Here is a 12,738-nt window from a genome sequence, read left to right as displayed (position 1 = left end):
CATTTTGTTGGGAAGACTATTCAGTAATATGAGAAAATATTCATGATATGGAAAAATGTTTATGGTATGAGAAGTGGATAAAAGCAAGTTACAAAATGATATCCTAGTTTTGAAAAAAAAAAATCAACCTATGCACAGAAACCAATTTATTGGTGGGGAATAAACAAAGGTTAATAGTATTTATATTTGGGTGGTAGGATTATAGTTTATTTCTATTTTTCTCATGGTGTTAATATATAGTTTCTAAAATTTCTGCAGTGAATATACTTTAGTTATCAGAGAAAACAAATCACTATCCTAATAAAGCAATTTATCCTAGTATGAAGAGCACATATATGATATTATATATCCCCTCCTTCACAAAGTTGCCCTGTCTCCCTTATCGTGTGTACTTTTATGTTAGGTATCATTATTTCTGAATTATTTTTCTGATGAGAACATTTGAATTATAAGGGAAATCACAAAATAAAGCTATTCTGCTCACATTCACTGTTTTGCCCCCACCTGTTTTCTAAAATAATAAGCAGTGTTGAACAGATTTAAGCTTTACTTCTCTTTAATTTCCTGTTGATTTCAATTGCCAGGGCCTAGGGCTGATAGGCTTTAATTAAATACTCCTTAATTTCTTTTTCTGAAGTCTGCTTATTCAGTTTAAGGCCTTTTTGAATGAGGAAGATGGGTACTACTACATTCCTCTTAGTAAAACTTACAAGGTTTTAACTCTTTAGGTAGGCTAGGTAATACAAATCATAATTTTCTTGGTTATGAGAAGGAAAGTGAAAATCAGTTTTTACCTGTCTCAAAATGTTGTGAAATCTTTTTCTTTTATTTATAGGATTCATAACTACTTAGCATGTGTTTTTAAACTTTGATTTCCCCTTAATTAGACTACGATAATATAGTTAGAAGGTTTTAGTATGTGGCCAAAGGAACAACTCCATGGTTTCTAAAAGGCCTAGAGAACATGTATAGGGTGCCTCTCCTTTTTCCCTTTGTGTTTGTCATTTTGGCGAATTACTGGAAGATGGCGGTTCTGGCCGAAAGGAAGTGCAAATAAATCTTATAAATGTCTGTATCATATCACACTCTTCTCAGATATCTTCGGCGATTTCCCATATTCTTCATCTTAGCAAGTCAGGGCTTCAATTTGGTCCCAACCTAGATTTTCATTTAATTTGCCATCACTTCTTAATTTGTACTTGAAACTGCAGCCATATTGAACTACTCATTGTTACTTAAATAGTCTGCACCCTCCTTGCCTCCTTGCCTGTATTCGTATTACCTTTTCTAAAATCTATAAATCTCTTCTGTCAGGATTCTAAACATTTCCCAAGGCTTACTTATAATACCTTCTTTTCTGGGAAGCCTTTCCTCTTCTCCCTTTCTATCCTCTGACCTCACACCATACTTTCTCATAAGACTTTCTGTTTCCCTAAATTCATATACTGCACAATTATCCTAATTTCATCCTTTTATTGAATTAAATACTTGACCTGTTCTGGGGCTAGTTTATTCATTCCCAAAGTACCCAGCACCGTGCCTAGGACAAGGTAAAATAAATGTACCATAGAAATAAACTCCTAGAAGGCAGATAATTTTGTCCATTTTGTTCCCTGGTTTATTTCCAGTCTAAATAACAATGCCTAGCATATAGTAGTGGTGCCAAAAATATTAATTGAAAGATTAAAATTACAGAGCACCTTTAGTGTGTTAGGCACAGTGCATTGTTTAATAAATCTCTTTACAAAATTGTGTGAGGTGGTGATATTATTTCCATTTTACAGATTTGGAAACTGATGCTCAGAAAGGCTAAAAGCTTGTGGTAAATGGACAACTGTGAATCTGTTTGCCAAACTTGTGTTCATTCTGCTAATTGCAGCTGCTGTTTGTTGCTGTTTTGAAAATAACTATTTATATTATCAGTACTTATTCAAAATAAATGTAGTGTGATGCATAGGTACCACTGAGTAAATTATTGGGATTGTGTATTTATCATGAATCTATTTTATAATTTCAATGAAGATCAACTTGTTTCTAATACCATTTATAGTTTTGATCTGCCTCTTATTTGTGTTTATATACTATTCTTAGTAATACTTATAGGCCTCAGGTACAGTTTAAATATATGTACTGAGACAGTTTAAGTAATTGACATGTGTAATCCATGCTTTCATTGCAATAAGTCATGTGCTGAAGTAATTTTTAGCCACTGTGAAATAATACTTCTGTATGTGATAATTATAATATATTAATATTAATTCATTCAGTAGCTTCCAAAGGAAAGTCTTTAATACATTTTAGAAATTAATTAAATCTCTCATCTATCAGACTGAATTTTCCTTTTTTATAGTTTAAACAAAATAACTAATGTTAATACCTATCTGTCTTCATCACATATCCAGTAATATGCTATATTCTTTAAAGAAAATAACAGAATATAATTCAAAATTTTAGTCTCTAATGTGCTTATTTGCCTCATCTGCATAGCTTGAGCAAATAATCGGTGAGAGACCTTTAGAAAACCTCTGATGTAATCTATTGATATAACCTTTTGATCTTACAGTTGTTCAGGGGCTAAATTCTTTCCATTTCAGCTACAAATAATTCTACTTTCCTATTCATTATTCTTTTTATCTCTTATCATTTCTCTTTCTTTTAGGCATATTATTTTCCTTTGTTTTTTAAAAACTTCTGTGGTTACTCATATAGAAAATAATTGCCCTATTTCTTGTATATAAGAAAAATAGTTTCACTGATTATTTAAACATTAATATATACATCATTTGTATGAGAAAGATTAACTGCATAAAAATAATATTTAATGATAATGACTTCTTGGGGAAAATACACAGTCCCTGACTTATGATGGTTCAACTTATGATTTTTCCACTTTATGATGATGCAAAAGAGATACACATTTAGTAGAAACTGTACTTCAAGTTCCCACACAACCATTCTGTCTTTTGCTTCCAGTATAGTATTCAGTAAAGTACACGAGATATTGAACACTTGATTATAAACTAGGCTTTGTGTTAGATGACTTTGTCCAACTGTATGCTAATGTAAATGTTCTGAGCACATTTAAAGTAAGCTTGGCTAAGCTGTGATGTTCAGTAGGTTAGTGTATGACATGCACTTTTGACTTATGATGTTTTCAATTTACCATGGGTTTATGAACGAGCATCTGCATTCATTAATTAAAAGTAAGTCTTTCCAGAGTATATTTGAGTTGCCTAGGTCTATGATTTTCAAAGTGTGGCCCCCAGAGTAGGTTCATCAGTATCACTTGAGCTTGTTAGAATGCAAATTCTCAGGCTACTGCAGAACTACTGAATCAGAGAAACTGGTGTGATTGTGTGCTTGGGTTGGGGAGGGGGCAGCAGGGTGGGCAGAATATATGTTTTAACAAGCTCTCTATGTGATTCTGATCTACAGTAAAGCTGGAGACCACAGGCTTGGAGTAAGATCCTCAGGTGAGCAGGTCAATATATTCACTGGGTTTTGACAGGTAGGTGCCGGACTTAAAAGGTCTCCAGGAAAGAGAACTTCATTTTCTTTCCTGTATGCTATTTCAGATACCTCTGTGTTATTACTAAGCTGGCTGCAAAAGTCATTAATTTAATACATGAAACTAAAAAAAGACAGTCAGAAACACAATGTTCAACACTTAAAGGTGTGCGTTGGACAGGTTTTATGTTATTATTTGCTTCCTGGCAATAGATTCCCTTTAAAAAAAACAGAATTAAACTAAACATTTGTGCAAATGTTTCATAAAGGAAAAAGTGTAAGACTTTTCCCCCCAGTTCTTTGATCTCGGATATATTTGGGGATGATGGTTGAAAGAAGCAAATGTGAATCTTACGACTTTCATTGGAGAGTTTGTGCCTAAGGAATCGAGTTTTCTTAGCAATCCTGCATGCTTTTGAAGTGGTAAGGAATGATACACCTACTGTGACCATTAAAGTTGTAATTAATTAACTCTGTAAACTTAAAATCCAAGCATAAAAATATTTTCATAGTGCATCTTTAAACAACATAGGCTGTAATCTTTTAATATACTTTAGATCTAATCAAGTTAGATTAAGTACCTCATTTATTGCTGGAAATTCTATATCCCAGCTCTCTTTATCTTACTTGGCCCATGTGATGTTGAATATGGTCATTCTGGAATGTTGTAGATTAGTCATGTTATGAAGATATTAGAAATAAGCAGAAAGAATTTTGAAATAGGCTTTTAATTAGGAATTGAAAATTTTCTTAACTACAAACTTTTATTTTCCTACTGACTTTAATTTTCTAAAGAGCAATGAAGGTAATATTTGAAAAGTATAACTGACTTATTTTTGAGATTTTTATATTACTTTCACATCAAAAACTCTATATGCCCTACATACGTATAGGCATAAAAATGTTTCATTGAAACAATTATGTGAGCAGACAACCATTTAAATTCTGTTTTCACAACTAATTTTCAGAAAGAAGAGTCTCCCAAAACTATATCGACATTTAAGTATGCTATTTATTACAATTTAGCCAGACATTTATCAGGTAACTTTTAGTAAGTATCTTTTCATAAAAACAAAAAACAAAAACCCCAAACGTGAATGCTTTAATTAATTAGCTTTGCAACATTTATAATTACATGTAATGCTTCTATGCGGAAACACACGTATTTGCCTTTATCGAGAAGCTTATACACTAAACTATGTTTAACTTGTATGTCAAGAAACTTATATACTAAGTTAAACATAATTTCTGGTTTAATATTGAGTATAGCATTATTATTAATATGTACACATGTTACACATGGCCTTGTGTGTGAACATTCATTTTCAGTGTTGAGGCAGCACACTTGGCTTGCATTTTGTGAAGTTGTGCTTTACAAAAAAAGGGAAGAAAAAAAAGACTTAAACAAATGCGTCTCTTTCCCACATCTTAAATGTAAAAGCAATACATTAAGTTCTGTGTGTAGGCTTCATGATTATATGAAGTTTAATCAAAATTTAACTTTTTGATTAAAATGAAGATCTGTTTTCTAATCCCAAAATAAGTATATGTGTTAATGGCTAAAAAAAAAAAGAGAGTATAAAAACACTGAAAAAATTAAAATCTGCTATTAATAGACTGTCTCAAAATAACCAGTGTTAATGTTTTTAAAATATATTATTCCAAATTCTTCCATGTTTATATATTGTATATACTCATAGTTGAGATTATACTTGTATACAGGTCTAAATCGTGCTTTAAAACTTTATAAACTTTAAGCATTTTCTGAGTCATTAAAAATTCTTTTAAACAATTTTTTTTTTTTTTTTTTTTTTTTTTGAGATGGAATTTCACTCTTGTTGCTCAGGCTGGAGTATAATGGCTCTATCTCTGCTCTCTGCAACCTCCACCTCCTGTGTGCAAGCGATTCTCCTGCCTCAGCCTCCCCAGCAGCTGAGATTACAGGCATGCGCCACATGCCAGGCTAATTTTGTATTTTTAGTAGAGATGGGGTTTCTCCATGTTGGTCAGGCTGGTCTTGAACTCCTGACCTCAGGTGATCTGCCTGCCCCAGCCTCCCAAAGTGTTGGAATTACAGGCATGAGCCACCATGCCCAGCCTAAACATCATTTTTAGCAGCTGTCTTGTATTTCCGTTAGAAATAAATTTAACACAATTACATATAATGCAGTTAACAATTTCTCTATTTCTGAACATTTGTGTAGTGACTTTTTTTTTTTTTTTTGAGATGGAGTTTTGCTCTTGTTGCCCAGGCTTAAGTGCAATGGCACAATCTCGGCTCATAGCAACCTCTGCCTCCCACGTTCAAGCCATTCTCCTACTTCAGCCTCCAGAGTAACTGGGATTACAGGCATGCACTACCATGCCCAGCTAATTTTGTATTTTTAGTAGAGACAGGGTTTCTCCATGTTGGTCAGGCTGGTCTCGAACCCCAGACCTCAGGTGATCCGCCCGCCTCGGCCTCCCAAAGTGCTGGGATTACAGATGTGAGCCACCACGCCCGGCTGTGTAGTGACTTTCTTGGGCTGAGATGAGTATATTTCTACTGAGGGCCAGAGATAACACTTTTAGGGCATATTGTCCTATGGGTCTAAAGAAGTAAGAGCAGGTTAAAGTCCCCCAAAATTATATGATTGTATACCTTCATTGAGCATTATGAATAAAGAAACCCTTTGCTACATTCTACATTCAGAGTCAAAAAATGCTGCCTCTGTCTTAAATTATTTTTTTAGGTTACTACTGAAGTTGAAAATATTTTTTTCCTATATATTTGTAGTATGTGGCTTCTGTGTTTGTTCAGGCTTTTTTTCCAACTGTGTTATTCATGTGACTATTAAATCAGAAATGAATAATTTTTAATATTGATCTTATAAGATATTAATTAATTAATTTTTGAGACTGAGTTTCACTCTACTGCCCAGGCTGGAGTGCAGTGGTGTGATCTCGGCTCACTATAACCTCCACCTCCTGGGTTCGAGTGATTCTCGTGCCTCAGCCTCCCGAGTAGCTATGATTACAGTCGCCTGCTACCACGACCGGATAATTTTTGTATTTTCAGTAGAGATGGGGTTTCACCACATTGGCCAGGCTGGTCTCAAACTTCTGACCTCAGGCGATCCTTCCGCCTTGGCCTCCCAAATTGCTGGGATTACAGGCGTGAGCCACTGCACCCGGCCTATAAGATATTAATTTAAAAAATACACCATTATGGCCAGGCACGGTGGCTCATACCTGCAATCCCAGCACTTTAGGAGGCTGAAGTGGACAGATCGCCTGAAGTTGGGAGTTCGAGACCAGCCTGACCAACATGGAGAAATCTCATCTCTACTAAAAATACAGAATTAGCCAGCTGTGCTGGCAAATGCCTGTAATCCCAGCTACTCAGGAGGCTGAGGCAGGAGAATCACTTGAACCAGGGAGGCCGACATTGGGGTGAGCTGAGATTGCACCATTGCACCCCAGCCTGGACAACAAGAGCAAAACTCCATCTCAAAAAAAAAAAAAAAAAATCGCTGTGAGTAATAATAGATTTGTTAGGGTGATACTGAAACAATGGGGCAGATTCCACAGATTAGCTCAAATAGGCCATGAAAATGTTAGGATAAGTACCTATCTGTAGAAATCTTAGTTTATATTATAGTTTAATCATACTAGCATATAAAATTCTGGCAAGCATAATCATATTATATTCAAATTGACTTAAATAATTTATGACACATTCATAAATAATGACATAGTTTAGGAATTAATAAAAGCCTATCTATATATGCATGAATAAGAAAATGGTAGTGGAGCAAACAGCAGGATTATTGTATGTGAATTGCCACTAACTTGCTGTGTAATTTTGGGTAAGTCATTCTTTCCAAACCTGTTTTCTTCTGTGTAAACTAGTTGGATATTAACATTTTTTTCCAGCTTTAACATTCTGAGTTTTTTGTTTAAGTTCTTAAACATCTTTAAAATGCTTTTCCTACTTTGAAGAAATGTTGGCATCAAACAATTCATACGTATTCTTATAAAAAAAGTAAGAATAGCTACCATTTGTTATTATATGTCAGATGCCTTACATAAATTCCCATTAACTCCTCACAACAACCCTACAGAGCAGATGGTATCATTGCCATTTTCCTAATTGGAAAACTGAGGGTCATAAGAAGTCCCACTAGGGCTGAGAGGGAGAGCCAGAATTTGAACCCATGACTCAGAAATGCTCTGTTCTTTCCACAGTGCCACTTACCTCTCCCTTGGACAAATGTGATGACTTGTTTTAACCCACAGTTTCTCAACAGCAGCATTTCTTGACATTTGGGACTAGATAATTATTTGTTGTGAAGGATTGTCCTGTTCATTGCTGCATATTTAACAGCATCTCTGGCTTCTTTCCACAACCAAAAGTATCACCAGATATTAGCAAATGTCCTAGGGGGCTGGAAGGGGAGGTACAATTGACCCCATTTGAGGACCACTGATCTAATACAACTTAAGTCATCAGTAGTCTGAGGACAAACATAATTACTTTCTCCGGCAAAGGCTTTAGGCCATTTTAAGGGTCAAGATGGAATTAACCAAGTAGATCTCCAGCAAAGGAACCTACCTACTCCTTCATGCAATAATACTTATTATACATTGGTTGTCCCTTATTCTCTTAAGATTCATCCCATTTGAAGAGTGTTTTTTGGGGTGTAAGGTATATCAACAAGAACCTGATTAATGTTTGTTAATTCACTGAAAAGTCTTCACTGAGGGCATGTTATATGCCAGGCATTGTCCAGTTATTGGTTAAAACAGTAAACAAGATGGCCTTGTAGGAGAAACAAGTATTAAATCATTTTAGCTCATTCTCCTTTATCTTCCTAATAATCTTGTAAAGATTCTGTTTAGAACCACAATCCAGTGTGTTTATCCTGTTTTTCATATATACACAACTTACCACATGAAACTGGAGTTTACCTTCCTTAGTGTGAATGAGTAAAGATTACACACTGGGAAACTTGTGTTCTTCTGCTAGTTCAAATATATGTTTTGGCTGTGATTTTTAAGTGAGCACATATCTGTGTGCTAGCTTCATTTTGAAACTTAACTGTTTATCTATTGGTTAGTCTTTTAATGCTCTTACCATTTTGTGGTCTGAAGCTTGGCAACATATTTATCAAAGTTTGTCTTGTGGGAATTAATCTCTGAAGTACCTCTGGTAAAGAGGGAATCTTATGAGGTTCATGCCTGATCCCTTTACTAGACTCTGTACCTGGAGGACAGAAACCATGGAGTTCACATGGGACTTCCCATCATGTTAGTTTTCAATGCCTGGAAAAGTAGCTGGTTGGCAATGGTAGCCTTTCAGTACCTATTTTCTAACAAATATAAGGAAAAGAAATCTCTAAATCGTGAAAATAGATTTCACTAAATAAATCTTGCTGAATTTTTATCTTCTACTTCCTGAAGACAACTGAGGTCATTTATTTACATTTCTTAATTATTCTAAGGTAGTTGGAAGTAAAAAAATCTTTATAAAAACAGATTTGGTCAGCTGATGGGAAAAAAGCCTGTAAAACCATTCAAAACAAGGAGGTCTTCAAGTACTTGAAGAAAACCTTATGGAAATGCTTCTGAAGACCCTGAAGGCATCACTATAAAGAGTATGCTTGTCCTCAGAACATTAGTGCTGAATTCTCAGAGAAGAAAATTTACTTGAAATGCCGTGTCAAATATAGGAAAATTGGGTACACATTGTATAGTGATTTCTATCCTGGATGAAATTGTTTTGATACTTTAAAGAATAAACTTTAAACTGTCTTAAAAAAGGTTACTCAGAATAACTTCCTCCCGGAGAGTTTTAGAACAATAAAATTTAAATACTTCAGCTATTTCTAAAAATAAGTCCTACTTGTTTTATTTCCTTTTTTATGTCTTCCTGTTGCAGAGTTTCGTAAGTGTCCATTTTAGAGTTACATGCTCTAGATCTTAATGTGAACTATAATAACTTTAGCATGCATAATAAGAGCTGTAGTGAGCTACGTACCATGAAATGCCTAAGTTATTATATCACATGTAGAGCCAGTGTGTATAAGATTGTTAAAGGTATTCTAGTCTTTGCTGCATATAAGAGGGGTGTTATTTTACTCATTCATTCTTGGGTTCATTCCACACATATTCATTGAAAATCTACTCTTTGCCTGATATTGTACTCTTCCAGGCCTAGGCCATATCAATGAACCAAAAAGACAGAAATGTCTATCCTGATGGAGGAGGGAGACAGACAAAAGCTAAAATACCAGAGTAAACTATGCATTGTTGGAAAGTGACATATATGTTTCATGAAAAGTAAACAGGCAAAGAGAATAACAAGAGGCTGATCATATGGAGCACTGGAGGTGGCTACGGTAATTACATGGGAGCCTTTAGAGAGTCTTAAGTTGTGAAATTGTCAGGATCTAACTTATGTTATACCAGGACTAGACTGATAGTGGTGAATCAGGTTGATTGTAATAAAGGTGATGAGAAGTGGTACAATTCTGGATATAGTTAAGGGAGGAGTCAACAGAATTTGCAGACTGACATGATGTGCGTTGTAAGTAAAAGACGGAAACCAAGGATGACTCAAAAGTTTTTGGGCTGAGCATCTAGAAGAAGGTAGCTATTAGCTGACAGGGCTAATCTGGGGGATAGGCAGTTTGGGGGAGAGTGCTTGGACCTCCATTTGCACTTGTTACTTTCTGGAGATGGGCTGCCTCCTGGGCGTCAGTCTGGAGTTCTGTAAAGAGGTCTGTGCTAGAGGAACAGAACTTGTGGAAGTTCTCGTTGGATGGCCTTGGTTTTCTCAGTAAAATAGAAACAAGGTCATCAGCAGGAAGAAAGTTAGGAGCGAGATATTGGATGTTCGAGGAGAAAGGAGAGGGTATGAAACAGTTGTGTATGAGAGTGGGAGAATACATGGACAGGAAATGCAGCATGATTGCAGTCAGTGTGAATGGCCAACTTAGAGTTTGTGGTCAGCAGGTTAAAGTGACTCTGACAAGGTGTTGTGCGTTTCTTTCCAGCCACTTTCAACCTGTAGGTACTGGAACAGAGTACATAGAGCTTTACATGTGAATGTAAGCAGGGTGAGGGTTTTGCCAAGAAAGAAGTGAGAGAGGAGTTCACTGGGTGAGAGAATATATGAGGAAGTGATTACAGTATTAACCATAAAATTTAAGCTAAGGAAGGAAATGAGATCACTTGAGAATATGGGGCAGTGAAAAGATGGTTGGTGGTCGTTTACGGGTAGGATCAGTGATATTGGAGTCAGGTTAAAAGTGAGTCATTTATTTGAAAGTAAATTTTATATGCATGTATTCAATTATAGTTCAAACACATCTAAAGTCCTCTATTGAATCCATCTAAGGCACAGTAAGCAGGAAAAATGGGTAACCTCACCTAGTACAAAATGAATGTTTTAAAAGTAAATAAATGCAGGCAGGGCGCGGTGGCTCATGCCTGTAATCCCAGGACTTTGGGAGACCGAGGCGGGTGGATCACGAGGTCAGGAGATTCAGACCACCCTGGCTAACACAGTGAAACCCCGTCTCTACTAAAAATACAAAAAATTAGCTGGGCGTGGTGGCGGGCGCCTGTAGTCCCAGCTACTCGGGAGGCTGAGGCGGGGAGAATGGCGTGAACCTGGGAGGCGGAGCTTGCAGTGAAGAGCCAGATCATGCCACCGCACTCCAGCCTGGGTGACAGAGCGAGACTCCGTCTCAAAAAAGTAAATAAATGCAAATATTTAAATTTATTTGTTCACTTTATTTTTTCAAATGAAGCATGCCTTTAGCATTTTTCTCTAAATATCTTAAATTTAATTTTTTAATATCACTTTTCTCCTATTGTCTCTCTCAACCCTCACATTCTTTGGTGGGTTGCCAGAGCTATATGCCTTCTGCCAACTCGTTGTTCAAGTGTCACTGCCCTGTATCAGAGCCCTCTGATAGCTGCCAAGGCTCTCATTCCATATAAGTTACCTGGATTAAGCTTGAGCAGCTACTTACTAAGATGTGCCACTTGGGTGAGTTTCTCAAACACTCTGTTTCCTCATTACTAAGTGGAGATAATAATATGTACTTTGTTGTAAGGATTAAAATTAATGAATGCATGTGTATCCTTTGCATATAATCTGGTATATGTCTATAAATGGTAGCTATTGATATGACCTTGGGTCTATTAAAATAACAGTATTTATTAATGTTGAATAACCAAATCTCAAAAACATGCTATCTTGTCTTTTCAATAACATATTAGTTTAGGAGCACATAGGATCACTAAAGTCAAAACACAGTATAGTTACCATCGATATTTTCATATTTTTTTCAGCTTTAAAAAGAAATTAAGGCATATTAGGTATTCACCATAAATATGGGTAAGATTTCTTTTTAGTTCCTGATAACATAGAGATACACATATACAACTGCAATATTTTACCTGCCTTTTGCTAGCCTAAACCAGCTTTGAGCCTGATTATTCACAAACAGTAACTTATTTGGACATGTGATCTGAATTGTATTGAAGAAGGGAAGCATTAAAAAAAAAATCTGAAGTGTATTGAAGAAGAGAAGCGTTAACGCTTTCAATGTCTGAATGGACCATCCATAGAATATATATATATATTTGATTATATATGGTTTTGATTTTACATGTTTTCCTCTTTTATATAAAATATGCCCATATGTATGTATGTGATAATATATGTATATAATATTACACATATAAATATATATAAAATATACATATATGTATGTGATATTATATATAAATATATAAAAGCTTTATTCTCACATGAGAGAACTGAAAAAACTCTTATTTAGTGCACGTTTGGAAACAGTAAGAATGGGTAACTATTTCTAGTATGAAACAATGCATCTAGATACCACAGTCTACTTTTATATATTTTTCAAAATAAACATATCATGTGAAAATTCTAATTTGACTCTCCATCAGCAATTATGTAAAACATGTCACTCGGCCAGGTGTGGTGGCTTATGCCTGTTAATCCCAGTAATTTTGGAGGCCCAGGCAGGCAGATCACTTGAAGTCAGGAGTTTGAGACCAGCCTGGCCACTATGGTGAAACCCCATCTCTACTAAAAATACAAAAATTAGCTGGGCCTGCTGGTGCATGCCTGTAATCCCAGCTACTCAGGAGGCTGGGACAGGAGGATCGCTTGAACCTGGAAGGTGGAGGTTGCAGTGAGCTGAGACCATA

General features: G+C 35.7%; 1 protein-coding gene across 3 annotated transcripts in view; it reads left to right on the top strand.

Moving 5' to 3' along the window:
- Window positions 1–12,738, top strand: part of ATP10D (ATPase phospholipid transporting 10D (putative)) — a 110,108-nt gene that overhangs the window by 4,049 nt on the left and 93,321 nt on the right. The window contains exon 2 of one of the 3 annotated variants that reach the window (XM_073012423.1): window positions 3,436–3,473. The exons of the other annotated variants lie outside the window; for them this stretch is intronic. The gene's annotated coding sequence lies outside the window, so the exon portion shown is untranslated. The remainder of the gene's footprint in view (window positions 1–3,435; window positions 3,474–12,738) is intronic. 3 annotated transcript variants of the gene reach the window in all.

Source organism: Chlorocebus sabaeus, chromosome 27 (assembly GCF_047675955.1).
Source record: "Chlorocebus sabaeus isolate Y175 chromosome 27, mChlSab1.0.hap1, whole genome shotgun sequence".
NCBI classification, from domain to species: Eukaryota; Metazoa; Chordata; class Mammalia; order Primates; family Cercopithecidae; genus Chlorocebus; species Chlorocebus sabaeus.
Note: the sequence above shows the minus strand (reverse complement) of the source record. Positions and strands in the feature narration are given on the sequence as shown.